Genomic DNA, 15,580 nt, shown 5'->3' on the forward strand with positions numbered 1-15,580 from the left:
GTGCAGATGGCTATGAACCTAATCTTTAGGTTTTCTTCATGATAGGGGAACAAATCTCTGAAGTACCCTATTGCTTAGTGGTTTCTGCTTTAGGAATACCATGCATCTCACTATAGAAAGTGCCTAATGAACAGTTACTGATTGTATAGTGGGATTTTGGTTATTTAGTCTCAATCTCCAGTTGTCCTTTGGAGGGATTTCTGTGCTGGGATGTAGTTGCACATGTACTAAGGCATTCCTAATCTGCCCTGTTTTGTACATCCAGATGTATTCCTTCTTCTCTCAGCGTGACTTATGTGAACACCAAAGTAGATCTGAACTCAGATGTGGCCACACTGCTCCCTCTGCCTTGTCCTGCGAGTTGTTTAGTTGCTGTTGCAGTAAATATATTGTACTTCAGGAGGAGGATGCTAAGGCAGTAAACCAAATTGCTGCAGCAACATAGACGCTATTTTCAAAGCCTTCTAAAAGTCCATTACATTTAAAATGACTTTGGAAAGAGCAATTAGAAAGATATGCCTTTAAGAGAAGCTGCTTTGAAACTAGAATTGACCACTCGGAACAGTATGTGTTGGCCACATCTCTTGCATTTTATTGAGCATAGAGGATTTAAAAAAATATTTCATTATCATTAAACCTGATAGATTCTTTCCATTAAGCAAAAGGAAGAGGCTATAATGCCACATAGCTAGTGGCTTTGCAATGGTTAGGTTGCTAAAATATAGGTGTTTCAGCTGGGGTCCCATTGCACCAAGTGTTCATATTTTGAAGAGATTTGGAAGCTTCTCATTAAAGATAATGGGAATTGCCAGGTGCCCAGTAGCTCATGAAATGAGTCCAAAATATGCTGGTTATATCTTGTAAATGGATTTCTCTTGTATTTAACCCAGATTTTCAGTAAATAAACTAACACTTGTTAACCAGACTGCTGATACTATCAATTTGGCTGAGTAAACTCAAAAGTACTTTGAATAATACATTAAATATATATATATATTTAGCACGAATGTACTATAATTTATATAGAAGAAAGTTACGATCTTTTTAAGTTTACTGGCTAAGAACTACTTTTATCTCAGTATTAATGACTCAAACATAGTTTTATCTGAACATTTAATCTAAATTAGCTGTCTTCTGAGGTGATTACATTGCTTAGAATTATTTTTTTTCTTCTTCTGGACCATGCATTTCCCTTCAGCTTAGTTTGCTGATCTTTGATTTGTGGTGATACAGATCATATACAAGCTGGTTTGTTGTTTTTAATGAACTGGATGTGTTTTATAATAGAATTGCTAGGTTTGTGTTAAATTACAGCTTTGGGACTCATTATTGTGAGATGTTATCCACTTTGAACCGGCTTATTTTATCACAAGGAAAGAAATTGAATTTGCTTAAGATGGCAAATGCAGCAATAGATGGGGTGGGCGGTGGGTGTTTTGGGGCACCCCGTTGAGCTGGTATGCATTATATCTGATCTAATTCACATTCCACCCAGAAGATGCATACACCCCTACATATGTCAGAGTCCATACAAAAAAAGCCTAAAGCAAACAACAGCCACACTGTGTTGTTAATTGGTTAAATGTTGCTCTCTAGCCATTGGTCTTTGACCATTTCAACTGTAAATTTATGAGATCTTTTCCTTGGGGTGTTTTGTTCCAATTTTTAGAAATGTGCATGTAGATGCTAATGATGCATTTCTTCCTTCACGTATTTAGCTTCAGCATGCAAATGTTTCAGCACATACACAGAAGCAGTTATTAAGCACTGAAGTTAGAGTGTGTGCAGCAGGGTAAATTCAGTAAAATCCAAAAATTATATTCCCTTTGACAATTGCAGGCATGGAAGATGAAGCCTCTGTGTGCAGAAGCCTCTGTGTGCAGAAGCCTCTGTGTGCCCTTCTTGGCATTTCTTTTGCTTTGAAAAACGTGATAAGCTTTCAGCCTAATGTAATGCTATATGGGAAAATTTACAAAGATGTTGTTTACTGAAATAATTTTAGCTGCCATGTGCAACAATATGTAAAAACACTGCCTTGCATTCATGGAAAACAGACACATGATGATGGACATTTCTTATACCCAATTAGTTTAAATTGGCCAGAAAAGGGTTCATTTCAAAGGTAATTGTGAGAAAAGGAGCAGCATTTGGGTGATTTCGGTTTTTACATAGGGAGATTTGAATCACTGCAGTTAGTCAGTTTTATAATAAATGAAGGTTAATTGATAGCTATGGGGGGCTCTGGTCTAAAATGTCATGTTAAGGTTTGCGGTGTAGCAAATCTACCCTCCCTCCAAAATACAGCCAATAAGCAGCAATAAATATATATATTTTTTTCAGAACGTGTTTAATAACTCATTTTAAATGAATCTTCTCTCTGTGTTCCAGCATCACACGCCACAGCAGAGAAAGAAATACTGGCTATTTGCTCTCTGCAAACCTTAATATTTAGGGTGGGCTGAAATGCTGAAGTTGACATTGAACTCTGTGCAGTTAATTTGCTTTTGTTGAAATAACCTTTAAATTATCCTTCCCTTAAATAGACTTCTACTTTGCATATTGGTAGGTGCTCTGTTCTATTCAAATCCATTGTGCTGCTTTATATCCTCTCTCCCATCACTTTGACTACTGGTATTCAATAGATAGGATAGTATATACCATACAGCATGATATTTTTCCTTAAATTGCTTTCCTGTCTTAAGGAAGTTCCAATTTTTGCATGACCTTGGTTCTACAGGCCTTGATTTACATTACATTAACAGGTTTATAGAGTCGCTTTATAGTTTGCTTTATTGCTGAAAAATGGAATGGTTTTACTGTTAGAATTTACTGTTCGTTTTTTCCCCAATTGTTTTTGGCATATGTTCATGCTTTGAATTTCTCGTCACTGTTAGTAGTAATTACTTTGCTTCCATTTTTTTTTTTTTTCTTTAATAGAGGATAAATGAGCATGTGATATTTTTCTTTAGTAGAGACTGAGTAAATTTGAGATATCACTTACGATGGGAAGAATACTGTGGATATGATTAATAGCATCATCATTGTAACATAATTTAGTTAGACGGACTTATACAACTGATAAAGTGTCATGCACTTCTACTAAACTGCAATCTAAGTGAACTGTATTTCAGGTTTTTATATCCTCATTTCTGTCTTCTGTAAAGATATTACTGTAAGATTCATACAAGAGTCTTTATAGTCTCACCATAAGCAGAAAAAGTTAAATCAGAGCTTTTTACATGAAACATTGTTTTTTTGATACAAAAACTGAGTAATCATGATTTTGACAAAAGAACAAATTAGTTCACTAAATACATTCATTACAGGCTGAAGTTGAGACTAGAAGAGATTGGTTCTAGAATGAAAATAAATCTGTTAAAATATAAAAAACTTTTATGCATTTGCAGTAGATAACGCCTTCAATCTTTGACAGATCGTGGACCTTGTATTAATTAATTAGAGAAAATAGAAATATAAGTTAGAGGCTAGTAAATGGCCTTTTGTTGATAATTAAAACCATTTCTGTCTTAGGCTACTTGACCCAACTTTTTAGGCCAACTGAAATATTGCATTTTAATTTTGTCCACGTGTGTTTTCATCAAAACTGATAGGTTCATGTAAAACCTGTTTTCCCAACTTACTTATACAGAAAGAAATTCTTGGGTTTCACTGATTTTTCTTTTTTGTTATATTTTCCACCCAACCGTTGCATTTTGCAGAGACCCTCTATAATTATCTTTTTCTTTCTTTACAGATAAACTTGTTCCTTGTGTAGCTTGCATGTCTCATCCACCAGCAAAAGGAAGCAACCTTCTCACTGAGCCCCTTTCTATCTCCCACATTCAAGACCTCAAGAGGAGCTCAGTACCATTTTTTTCATCTACGTCAGCAAGTAGTCCTGTTTCCTTATCATCCTATTCTGTTACTAGCCTTGTCTTGCTTAGGTCTTTTCCTCCTTCGTGTTATCAAGCTGATGCTTCGCCTTGCCATGTATACAGTATGTTTTTTTCAAGATCTCCAAGATTGCAGAGCACATCTATCTATGATTTGCTGTTTAGGAGCTGTATCATTTCCAACTCTTCACTGACTTGGTCTTCTGCGTTATTTTCCCTTTTGTTCTGTTGTTCCCTTTTCTTTTCACAGACTGTTGTGTTTTCAGGCACTAAACCTTTCCAATGGAGTTGTCCAGTATGTCAGCATGGTGGGGCCTCAGTCTGTGACAGCCACTATAGGCAACAAAAATAGAATAGTAAATGGGCTCCACTAATTTATTGAATGTTACAAATTCTGAGAAACAGGAGCATGCACATCTGGCTCCTCACTTCAGCTTGGCTCAAACACAAGTGATTTCTTCATCCCTCTGTGAAGCTTCATCCTTTCTTGCTGCTGCTTGTAGTCCTTTGGTGGTTTCCTTGGCTTTATGCTGAGTCCTTGTACTCTTATTTCATCCACTACCAAGACTGAGAATAGAGTACCTAGCTAATTGGTAAGTAGCTCGTTTTGACTTCACACACTGAATCACAGGACTGACACTGTGTAGACCCAATACTCAGGTAGGGCATTATCTAATTATTATTGAGGAGGAGGCTCTGTAAAAGCTATGGTTCATACTGCTTCATCAGGCTTCTACTGAAAAATGGAATGGGCTTAAAATTAAGATCCCCTTACATAATGGAAGTCATAATGAAGGGTATGGTTCATAAATTTCAATTGTTAAATAGTCTCAGTGGGAAAGGTGACTTGACGTTCCCATATTTTAAGGATTTAAAATCCAAATTCAACAATAATGGTAGAGGGTTTAATTATCAGCTTATATTAAGTCTTGAATACACGAGGGGCATTTCCACTCTTCTTTATCTGAGCCGTAAGCCTTTGACTGAAGATTTCTCCTATCTCTGAAGTTCCAAATTCTAAATATATTTTTTACCGGATGCCAGTTGTAAAAAGTACACCTTATAGATGCAGTTAGTTTAAAAATGTCCTGATCTGAGCTATGTAAAAAGATGGTGACAAGTCCAGTTTAACAATTTTGTAAATGGTCACATTTACACAAACTGTCTTCCAGAAGCATATGACATGTAAGGCATTCTAAGAATACCTGAGGAGGCCACTAAATGGCCATTAGGCAAAGTAACCTGTATTGCTTCTGTCAGAGTGGGAAGGAGCATTTACGGGCCAGAAGGCTTGGAGGGGAAAAAATCTTTGCCTTTCCACTCCAATATACAGCAACCTTTGAGGTGCCTCAGAACTCGCTGTATTAGAGACAGCAGCATCCATAACGGACCAAACGTTGCTGTTGTTCATCACAAAACTGATGTGCTTGATATTTATCTGTACAGTCTGAGATTGAAAGACCTGTTTCAAAAAAATCCCTGTATAGTTCATCCATTTTGGGGTATGGAGTCTGTGACTTTCTTCAGGTTTAGAAAGCACTGATCACACTGTGGGCACTACTGTAATATAAATAAATAGTAATTGCAATAGTAAGAGTGTAACGTTGCAGAAAGTGATATTGTGTTTGTAACCACTGCTGAAACAGAGGTAGTGAGTGATGACCGTGTTTAGCTAGACTGCTGATGCAGGAATACAGAAACTGGAAAGATATCAACCAGCCTGATTTAAGACTTGGAGAGAGTACAGAGCTGCGAGATTGATAGCACAGAAAGGAATCTTTTGGTTGAGGTCCACGGCCTGCATCAGAGCTTTTGGGATTGATAGCACGCAGCACTATCAATCTCACAGCAGCAAATGGGACGACTATTCTCCATGAAGAATGGGTGATATTAAATACCCTGACATCCACTAGATTGAGAACTGCAAAATGACTGAGGAAGAGTACATGTTTGTAGAGATAATACGGTGCTGATTCTTCATGTAGTTTGTTTTGCACCTGAGAAGCATCAGTGGCTACTCCAAGTCCAGCTCCTAGAAGCTGCAAATAGTACTGAAAATAATAACAAAAAGCATAAAAATGTACAGAAGGTAGGGAATCCATAAAGGAGAGTGGCTACTTCAAAAAAGTGTCAAAAATAAGCAGTGCTGCTTACTGTGATCTATTTACCATTTTCCATTTGGATTTCATTGCATATTTTGAATATTGCATCCTGGACTTTTCCATGCCACATATTTTGCTCAGAAACTGATGGCAGAAACTGTTTTCTTGTATCTTGTTTTCTGATTCTCCATGCTTTATGAGGCTTGTGAACCTGAAAGCTAAATCCGATTTAGGTAGACATGTCGTGCTTCAGGTCTGTGGAATTATTGGCATGAGTTGGCTTGCATTTATTATTTCATATAGTTATTTAATCCAGTCCTATATTCTCCTCATCAATACTGTCCTATGTAGCACTATTTCATGAGAAAAGTGTAATTTGCTCACTCTAACGTTCCAAGGGATGTGGAAATCACTTTCTCCGTGTGGACACAGTTGCCTTAGCAAACATTGCAGCTCACAGTACTACCAGATGCATTGCTAAATGAGCATAAGTACCTCATGTGTGAAATGATTTGCATAACAGCAATCCACAGACAGAGCCATTAGAGGACACAACCCAAACTATTGTTGCCTTCCAACAGTAGAGAAATGTATGAATAGTAGTGGAACACGCCCGAAATTTGGAGGTTATTTGCTCCTATAAATCCTTACTATTTATCAATGTGTTTGATTGCTCAGCATAAAATTAGGGAATAAGTATCAAACTTTTGTCAGACAATTACTTATTTTTTTTTAAGGTGTGTTCAGAAGTCTGTGATAACCTGACTTTTACTTAAATGTACCCTTTGAAGAGTGTGAAGGCAAATAGGAACGTTGCATGAGGCAAGAAGTAGCCAGTTGCCCTTGGAGAGAATTCCCTGCTGCAGACAGCATTACTAGTTTTTAATAGTATTTACTATATAGTAATGTTATTTATTTTCCTTTATATGCTGCAGCTTTTTCCCTAGGTTTTAGTAATTTAAATCTTGCTTGAGAAGAGTACAGAATTATATTTTAGATCTGCTGGGTGTTTCCTTGATGGCGTGACTCTTTCCTTAAGCCCTTTTGGAAAATAAGAGGATCTTAAAGCAAGATGCACCCTGTTTTAATTCATGGCAAGTTCTCATTTCCAGTGGTTCAGGACAGGGCTTAAATGAAAGGATGGTAAGCCATAAGGATCATATATTTCATCTGAGAAATCAGTATTGCCGTGTGATTAAAAGGACTTCCAGATGATGTTAAAAATGCTGATTTATTGTTCAGACTTACTGTATTATATGTACTGAGTTTTGACTGGAAAAAATATTTTTTCAAGTATTCTATTTTTTCTTTTTTTGTGAAGAGAATGGAATGGCTGTTACGGACTTATTTCCTGTAATGTGCCATCAAAAACCAAAGTACAGTTAAACTAACTTTGTGTACATGCATGTCTGTGAAATACTTGAGGCTGGGGTGATTAACTGCTGGTTTGATGAGAAAAATAAATTGTTGCTTTCCTGGTAATTAAGGAAGATGTAAAGGTAATCATATTTCGATTATTAGAAGGTGTTTCATAATAGTCCAAAGGGGATTTTGAAGTCAGAGGTAAGAACTAAAGTTAGCTGAAGGAGTTTTAGTGCTTGTGTGTCACAAATACAGACTGGGGAGAGGCTAATGCTGACGCACAAATGTTGCATTAGTGTCAGATTGTGACAGATTGAAATAATAGACCTGTGCAGAGGAAGACTGTAGCTGGCATCAGCAGAATACGCCCTTTAATTATAAACTGAGTCTCCACATGTAATGCTAACATCAACTGAGTGCATAAAGAAAAAAGTCCAATGCGTACAGTATAGCTCATTGGGGAAGACATCTAGATTATGGGACCTACCAATGACAAATGAAATTCAGTCCAGGTAAATGAATAAACAATGAAAAAAACAGCTATTCATAAACTGGAAAATGTGCTGATATCTAGACAAATAAAGCAATCTGGATATTTCTGCATTAAAATAATCCCCAAAGTATTCATCCCAATGTGTACTGGCAATGAAAAACAAATCAAGTAGTGGAGCGAATTGAATTACTTGTCCTCTGCAGTATAAATCAAAAGGAGATCCAGGCATTTTTATTGCTCCATATGGTAGAGTTGGCCATTATCTAGAGTACTGTTTATAATACTCACATCAAAGTAGGGAAGTTATTGCTAGAAGAGGCAAATCACAAAACATCCCAAAACAAGAAAGCTGTTAATGTAATGTTCATTAACAAAGAAAAATAAAATGACAAGTCAAGTTAACTATGAGAAAAGAAAAAATAATTGAATTTATCAATCCAAATCTTCTGGTCAGCGAAGAGAATCTGAAATTGAACACAGATGGTGAAAATGGAGAACCCAGAGGAAGTTTCAACAAAGCTTCACACGGATACAAAATTCACATTCAACTACGTGTCTTGTCCTCGTCAGTGGTAAGCTAATGAAGTGGCATTATCTACAGTTCTCATGCATGCCTGAAACATATCAAAGATGGGTACACTAATTGAATGAGCCCGTGAGCTGGATGCAGGGCAGAAATGCATGAATGTAGCTATGTCTCCAGTCAGACCTTAAATACCAATGGTTACGATGCAAGGCTTATGAATGAATGGAATTAGGACGTGGTAAACATAATGCTGATTTTGTCTTTAATACAAAATTCTACTTCTGCTTCTTGGATTTCCACTTAGCGTTATGCAGCTTTGTATCATGTTTGCACAGTTCTAGAATTACAAGTGGTTGAGCTTGGTTCTGCTAAGAGCACTGAAGGGTTTTGATTCGGATCTGCACTGTGTTGCACGTTTGCTTGATCATAACTCTGAAGGTCACTGGGCCACTAATACAAAAAAGCAACTCAGGAAAAATGGCCAACTCCAAATTGTTTAAGGATGAACTAAATCATCCTGCTAAGTACTATCCAGCATGGACAAGCTTAAGTAGGAGCTGAAGAGGTTAATTACAGCTGTCCAGCCAGTCAGAGATCTTACCGTGTCAACATAAGAGACTCTGAGACCCTTTCACCTCTCCACTTGCAAACTGTCGCTGGATCTCTTCCTTTAAAAACTCTTCTGGCATCCACCAAGTTTGGTTTGTCCTGTGTTCCCTTCAAGCCCAAGGGAGCACTAGCTGATACAGTTTGACAATCACAGCTGCCTCAGGGTTTGCTGAGTTTGCTTATTTTGGATTTACAACCTCAGGTTTAGGCTCATCAAAATATGCAGATGAGAAAGAGATTACCTTCTCTTTCCATTACTTGCAGCAAACTGAAATGTGTGGAGCTTCCAAATACTGAGCTCCCTCTTCTGTGGAAGCATTTGGCTTATGCTAGCCTATTAGAACCAGAATGAATTTTAAGCATGTTTCCACTGAGTATAATTAAACATATCAGAGACTCAATGAATTGTATTGTCCTATGCCAGACTAAAGACTGCATGGAATAAAATAAATGAAAATGGATGTCAGAGTGAAAAGAAATTAACATTTAACACATCTATTAAGATCAACTAAAAATGTGTTGTTGTTTGATGTATTTAACAATTTTCAGGGGATGTAAAATGAAATGTCTCATTGTTGGTTAAAATTAAAACATTGAAACGCTGCTAGAAGTTCAGAGATAATATAGCTAACCTGAGAATATATCACAATTGTAGCAGCAACCTGATAATTAAAGCCTTTGTTTCAAGTGTAAAACCTCCTGCATATTATAGGACTCTGGAACTTCTGTAGGTGACATGATAAATGGAGGCAAACATTTTTTTCCTTATTTGTAGACATTGTTTAAAAAAAAAGAAAAACAGAACAAAACAAAGCAAAAATACCTATAGTATTAAAGCTCAATTCAGCACAGTGCTTCGTATTTCCAACACTAATATCTGCTGTTTTTTGCATCAATAAACACATTAATCAGAAGGAAGAAAGCTGAAAACATTATTCAGTGATCCAATAAGATTGTATAAGAAGCAGCTAGTAATGGACAGAACTGATAGATGAATGAGAACAGTGATAACATGAAAAAGGCAGCCTTCCAAAACGCAGCCACGCTGCTTATGGTGTTTGAATGAGTTTCAGAGTTTAAGTATGAAAAATTACTCTATGTTAACCTGCTTTTAAAAGTCCTCAGAGCTCTTACAATATAAATTTATAGCACAGAACTTGAATATTGAACAGATCTGTACTGTCATTTCTGACATGAGAGGTAAATTCTAACTAGGAAAACATACCATAGTTCCCTGAGAAGTACACCAATTCTTTCCCATGATTATTAAAGATTGTAGGAGATGCTTTTGCAGTGCACCTTAACAGAGGATATCACCTTAAACATTAGTTCACATTGTAAAGGTGTTACTGCCCACTTCTTATGGGCTTAGAGGTGGCTTTTCATGAATCAGTCTGTTTGCTGTTAGGCAACAATATTTTCATCTGATTTTCTGGAAATGAGGTATATGCAGTCACACTGATTGTATGCAAGGCAGCTGGCAGCTTTCAGACACATCAGCCAACTAAAGTTAGTGAAGGAATCAGTGATTACTTGCAGATGTTTTATAAAATTAGGTGAAGGAATAAAGATAGGGCATAAAAGGCATTTTCAGTCTGAGAAGGCATTTGTCTGTGAGACATTGTACTGCTTACATGTGGTCATATAATTGTCCCACTTGTAAGAACAGTTTCTAAGTAAATCTGTAATAAAAATTTGGACAGACAGACTCACTTAGTTCTGAGAACTACAATGGATTTTGTTCATATGTGATATTTTGTGGTCTTTTTCTTTACACTGATCTGTATGCACACCTAACAATATGAAATCTTTACATTCACATGAAAAATAAAAGAAGGCTTACAGACTGCTAGGCAGGATGAACTCCATCCAGACAAGAGCCATCTACTGACATTTCTTTTCTGAGTTCTGATCAAAATAACAAACCTAATTTACACCAAACCACCTAAATTTAAGTTCAATTTATTGATCCATCTCTCCCAGCTTATTTAAAGCCAGACCAGATACGCACATATATGCCCCTATAAATACATGATTTTAAATTATGAAAAACATTTGGTAAAAGTACATTTTTGAACGATGGGAGCGTAAGATCTCCCATTGGATTTCGTCACTATCACACATTCTCCTAAAAGTAAAATAATCCTGAAAAGCTGAGGCAATGAATTTTTACTTCCCAGAAAAAAAATCAAATGGAAAGTTTCTGTTTTCAGCAAAACTCCATCAAGTTCCATGGATTTTCTGTTGATTTATGTGAATATAAATGAAATCAGAGAGGACCCGGTAGAATACGCTGTAGTTTACACAAAAAGGATTTATTGCAAGGACTCATCAAAAGAATTTTTCAACATAATTTATAGAACTGTTTACTGACTATAACTGACCTTCAGAATTGCTATTAAATATTCACTCTAAGGACTGCTCTGTATATTTAACTAAAACTGTAGTTTTGAAAGGTTGCCCAGCATGTTTCTACCTAGCGTCTGTTTTCCTCCCAGCTTCAAAGACAAAAATGAATAGCTAGAAAGTACACATCTTTTCCACTTTGAATTGACAATGAGAAGTCCAATAATTCCTGATAAATAGTCCTATTTCATGACTTTAAATGCCAACCTGGTTCATTGTGCTAGATTAAGCACTATTTCATTCTTTCCTGCTTCCATGACGTGTCCTCACGATCATCATGTTTGAAAAATTTGTCCTGATTGTGTTTGTTAGCATTAACTACATACTGCTGGTTTGTGTACGGTGATTGAGGTCTACATCTCCTTGTGTGTGTGAGAGCAGAAAACGTTCCCTGTGACTTTAATAGCAAAAAAGCTTGCTTTAGCCATATACTAGTCAGAATATGATACTGCCATGCTTTGGTAGGGTAAAAACAACTTTTTTTTGGAAAAAAGTTAGAACTTATTGGCTAATCCTTTTCCAATGATGCATTTTTACAGCCTAATCAAGATTATTCCCAGGAGGGAAGGAGAGGTTTGTGAGATGGATCTGTGCCCCGTGTGGTTTTTCAAATGGATTAGAGGTCCATTTTATTAACAGAGTGCAGTGTAGTATGAAATAAACCTGAAAGCATATGGTTTTGCCCTGCCAGAGAGCCACAGGTTGATGTTCTGCTGTGGTTCTCCTACTCCCATCTTCCCTCTGCCAGACTTCCCAGCACTGGGCTAACAGCTGGACCTCCCTTCTGCTTTATTTTTTTCTTTTTGATGTTACAGCAGTGCAGAGAATTAGATGGGACAGTGGTGCCCAAGTGACTGAACCAAGCTGATTGACCATTGCTTTGATGGTGGCCAGGTACAGCCTGCCTTAAATGCACATGTGAAAATGAAATGGTGTTCCCATGTGCTATTTTCTTACCATGGATAGCATAGAGCTGTTGCAAAGAGATATCGTTTCCATGCAGCATTTCCAGCTCATGCAGCATCACCAGCGTGGAACAAGAACAAGTAAACAAAACAACAAACTCCCTTGGTTACTTACTATTCTTCAGTTTCCTCTCTGTGATCAGTGTGGACAGTCGTTGGATGGAGAGTGCCAATTATTTGTCAATTAAATTGTATTAGGGAAAACTTTTCACATGCTTTATTTCCTGTTAACAGGATAGCTTGCTTTCTTGAGGAAACAAAACACACCTGAGTTTGTTGTCAAGAGCAGCAAGTGGATCTGTAAGATCAGTAAGTCCTTGTTGATCTGCTGCAACCCTGATACTATTTCCAGCATTCATTCCATTTGTGAGCCTCTGCTCTTTTCCCCACAGCTGCCATCAGGGAACAGAGAACATAGCATAGTTCCCATTAAATGCAGCCTTCTACCCAGATCAGGGCAATGCCAGCATGGATATGCATTCAGGCTGATCGAAACATCCTTATCCACAGTGCAGAATAAGCCGAAGATTCCCTCACATGCATCTGACAGAAGATCCCACATAATTCCTGGGATTTCTGTGATATTTCTTAACACATCTTACAAGCGCTTCAAAATGTTTTAAATTAAGTCAGTTGCAGCTGCTCTGTCAGGAATTCACTAAGCACTGCAGCCACTGAAGCAATTAAAAAAATTGCACAGAAGGTAATTAAAAGCCTTACTGGTTCTTGCTATTAGACTGACATTTTAAATGCCTCTAGATGTTTTATTGTGCCAATAACCTATTTCCCTAGTCTCAAAGAGAAATACAACTGACATCAGTAATTTACTGAAGTATTCTACAGGTATCATAACGTTCCAAATAGAAATCTATATTAAATTACCACAGTTTCCTGTTCTGTGCAATCCTCGCTGCACAACTTAGTGAAACAGTGGTTATTTGTTAATGGGTATTAGAGCTCAGTCTCTCATTCCCTATAGTGAGCTGCGTAATATTCGTGTTTCTTGTACACAAAGCAATGCATTCTGGTTATCACATGGGCTGGAGGGATTTGCCTCTTACTGCACAGCAACATAGAAGCAGCGCTGGGTTACTGCACAGGGTGATTTTCTGTGGCAGTGAGCTTTGCACATGAGCATGGCTGCAGGCGTGGGACTCTGCTGTCCGCAGGGCCAGCAAGAGCAGAGCTGGGCTTCTCTCCATGTGTCTCCATCCTTACCTCCTGTGCTTGCAGACATGCTAACAGAAAGACCTTGTGCTTGGCATTACTGAACCTTATGATGTTTACCTGGGCCCACTGCTCAAACTCATCTAGATCCCCCTGGATGGCATCCTGTCCCTCAGGCCTGTCAAAACACCCCAGAGCTCGGTGTCATCAGGAAACTAGTTAAGGGAGCACTCGATCCCCACTGTCAGTGGCATTGATGAAGATATTAAAGAGCCCCAGTCACAGTACTGACTCCTGAGGGACAGCACTTGTCAGCGATCTCTACCCAGACACTGAGCCACTGACCACCATTCCCTGGGTAAATTGTAGTTTCTTACTGATTAAGATTAAAAGAAATTATTATGATGTGTAAGCATAACAATCAGAGTTAATGATGAGCTTTAAGCAATTGCCCAGTTTTTTCTCTCCTGAGCAGCTGATTCCCTAGCCTTATTAATGTGTAAACAGAAGTGCTTTGGAAGGAATTTCAGCAATAGACTCACACACATTTCTGTGACCCATTAAAAGCCTACATAGACTGGCTTACACTGACCTCTGTGGTGTCTCGTTTCATATCATGCTGATCAACACTTCATGTCTCTACAGTTTGCATCAACTAAGATCCAAGACTGCTAAACTCTCTTGGCACTGATCTCTGAAGCCGCATCTAATTCTCTCTTTCAATGAGGCACTGAATTATTCCATACAGTAAGATGGCTGTCAGTTTGTAGCATAGCTCTGTGGATGTTGTTTTTCCTCCAGGCATAAACAATCAGTAGGATTGATCAGGCAGGCAATCAGTTAAACAAATCTAAGTAGAAAAAGACCCACATGCACCACTGAAAATGAGGCAGACATTTGGATAAAGTTACATAGTGACGTGATATATGAATACAGTGACTGATGCTACCTAATTAATAGAGTTAGTTTTGCATAAACAATTAATTTACTAGAAAAGGAAGAAGCAAGGATTAGAACACTTAGATCCATAGTTGTTTCCCCTCATTTTGCCATGGATTTGGCCTTCAGTCAGTTAGTTTCTCCTTCCTGTAGCATTTCCACTCCCCATTACAAAAAGGAAGAACAAGTTCTTCCAACTTTATCCTGAAACTTAGAAAACATTTTTTTAAATACTACAGTTGTTGAGTAGAAATGTGATAAGGTTACAGAAGTCTACAAGTGAAATATTATTCATGGGAAACAATAATACTAAAACTGTGATAGTAACTGGAGAAAAACATTACTTAGACTTTAAAAATGCTTGCTTAGGATTCAGATGTCTCTTTAAAAACATAATCTAGGTGCAAAGAAGTCTTCACACCTCAGCAGGAACAGGTCGTATCCCACTAATCATGCAGCTACTCCATATCCTGCAAAGCACACCTCCCTTGGGCAAGGATGTCCTGATCTTGTAACAATTGAGGCACTTCAGTAGCTGAAATCTACCTTGTTTTTTATTTAGCCCATGTGTTTCCATTGACTTTAATCACCAGATTACTACATTCTGGTTTTGTTACCTTATTTGCTTAACTCCCATTGCAGAGCCATAGGTTGAAGTATATTAATTTCTCTACTTATCCACCCACTGATCCTGGTCAATGAGTTGCTTCCTGGGGTTAAGTTATATTTGAAGGAGCGCTCAGCTGCTTTGCAGAACTTTAGTTTATTTTTTTAAGTTCACATTCCATAAAGATTTTAAGGTGCATTGAGTCAGCAATAGTGGGAAGGCTGAATCCTTATTGTGTTAATTACCATGGAGTCTAAAGCTGGTAGAAGCAATATTGCAAAAGAAAAAAATGAGTCTGTTGCCCTTTTTTAAAAGGAGACAGGAAGAACTCCTTTCTAGGAAAACCCTATGAAATAGACTTCAACATTCTCTTGCCTTTACAGAAAGGAAAAACAAGATGCTTGTGAGAAGCATTAATTCCTATTGAGCCTCGTACCATAGAAATGAAGCCTACCTGAAGAAGCTGCTGCCCAGCTGTGTGTAACAGCTCACACTGCCAACACTTCTCTCC

Source organism: Phasianus colchicus, chromosome 7 (genome assembly GCF_987193195.1).
Source record: "Phasianus colchicus chromosome 7, bPhaCol1.hap1.1, whole genome shotgun sequence".
NCBI classification, from domain to species: Eukaryota; Metazoa; Chordata; class Aves; order Galliformes; family Phasianidae; genus Phasianus; species Phasianus colchicus.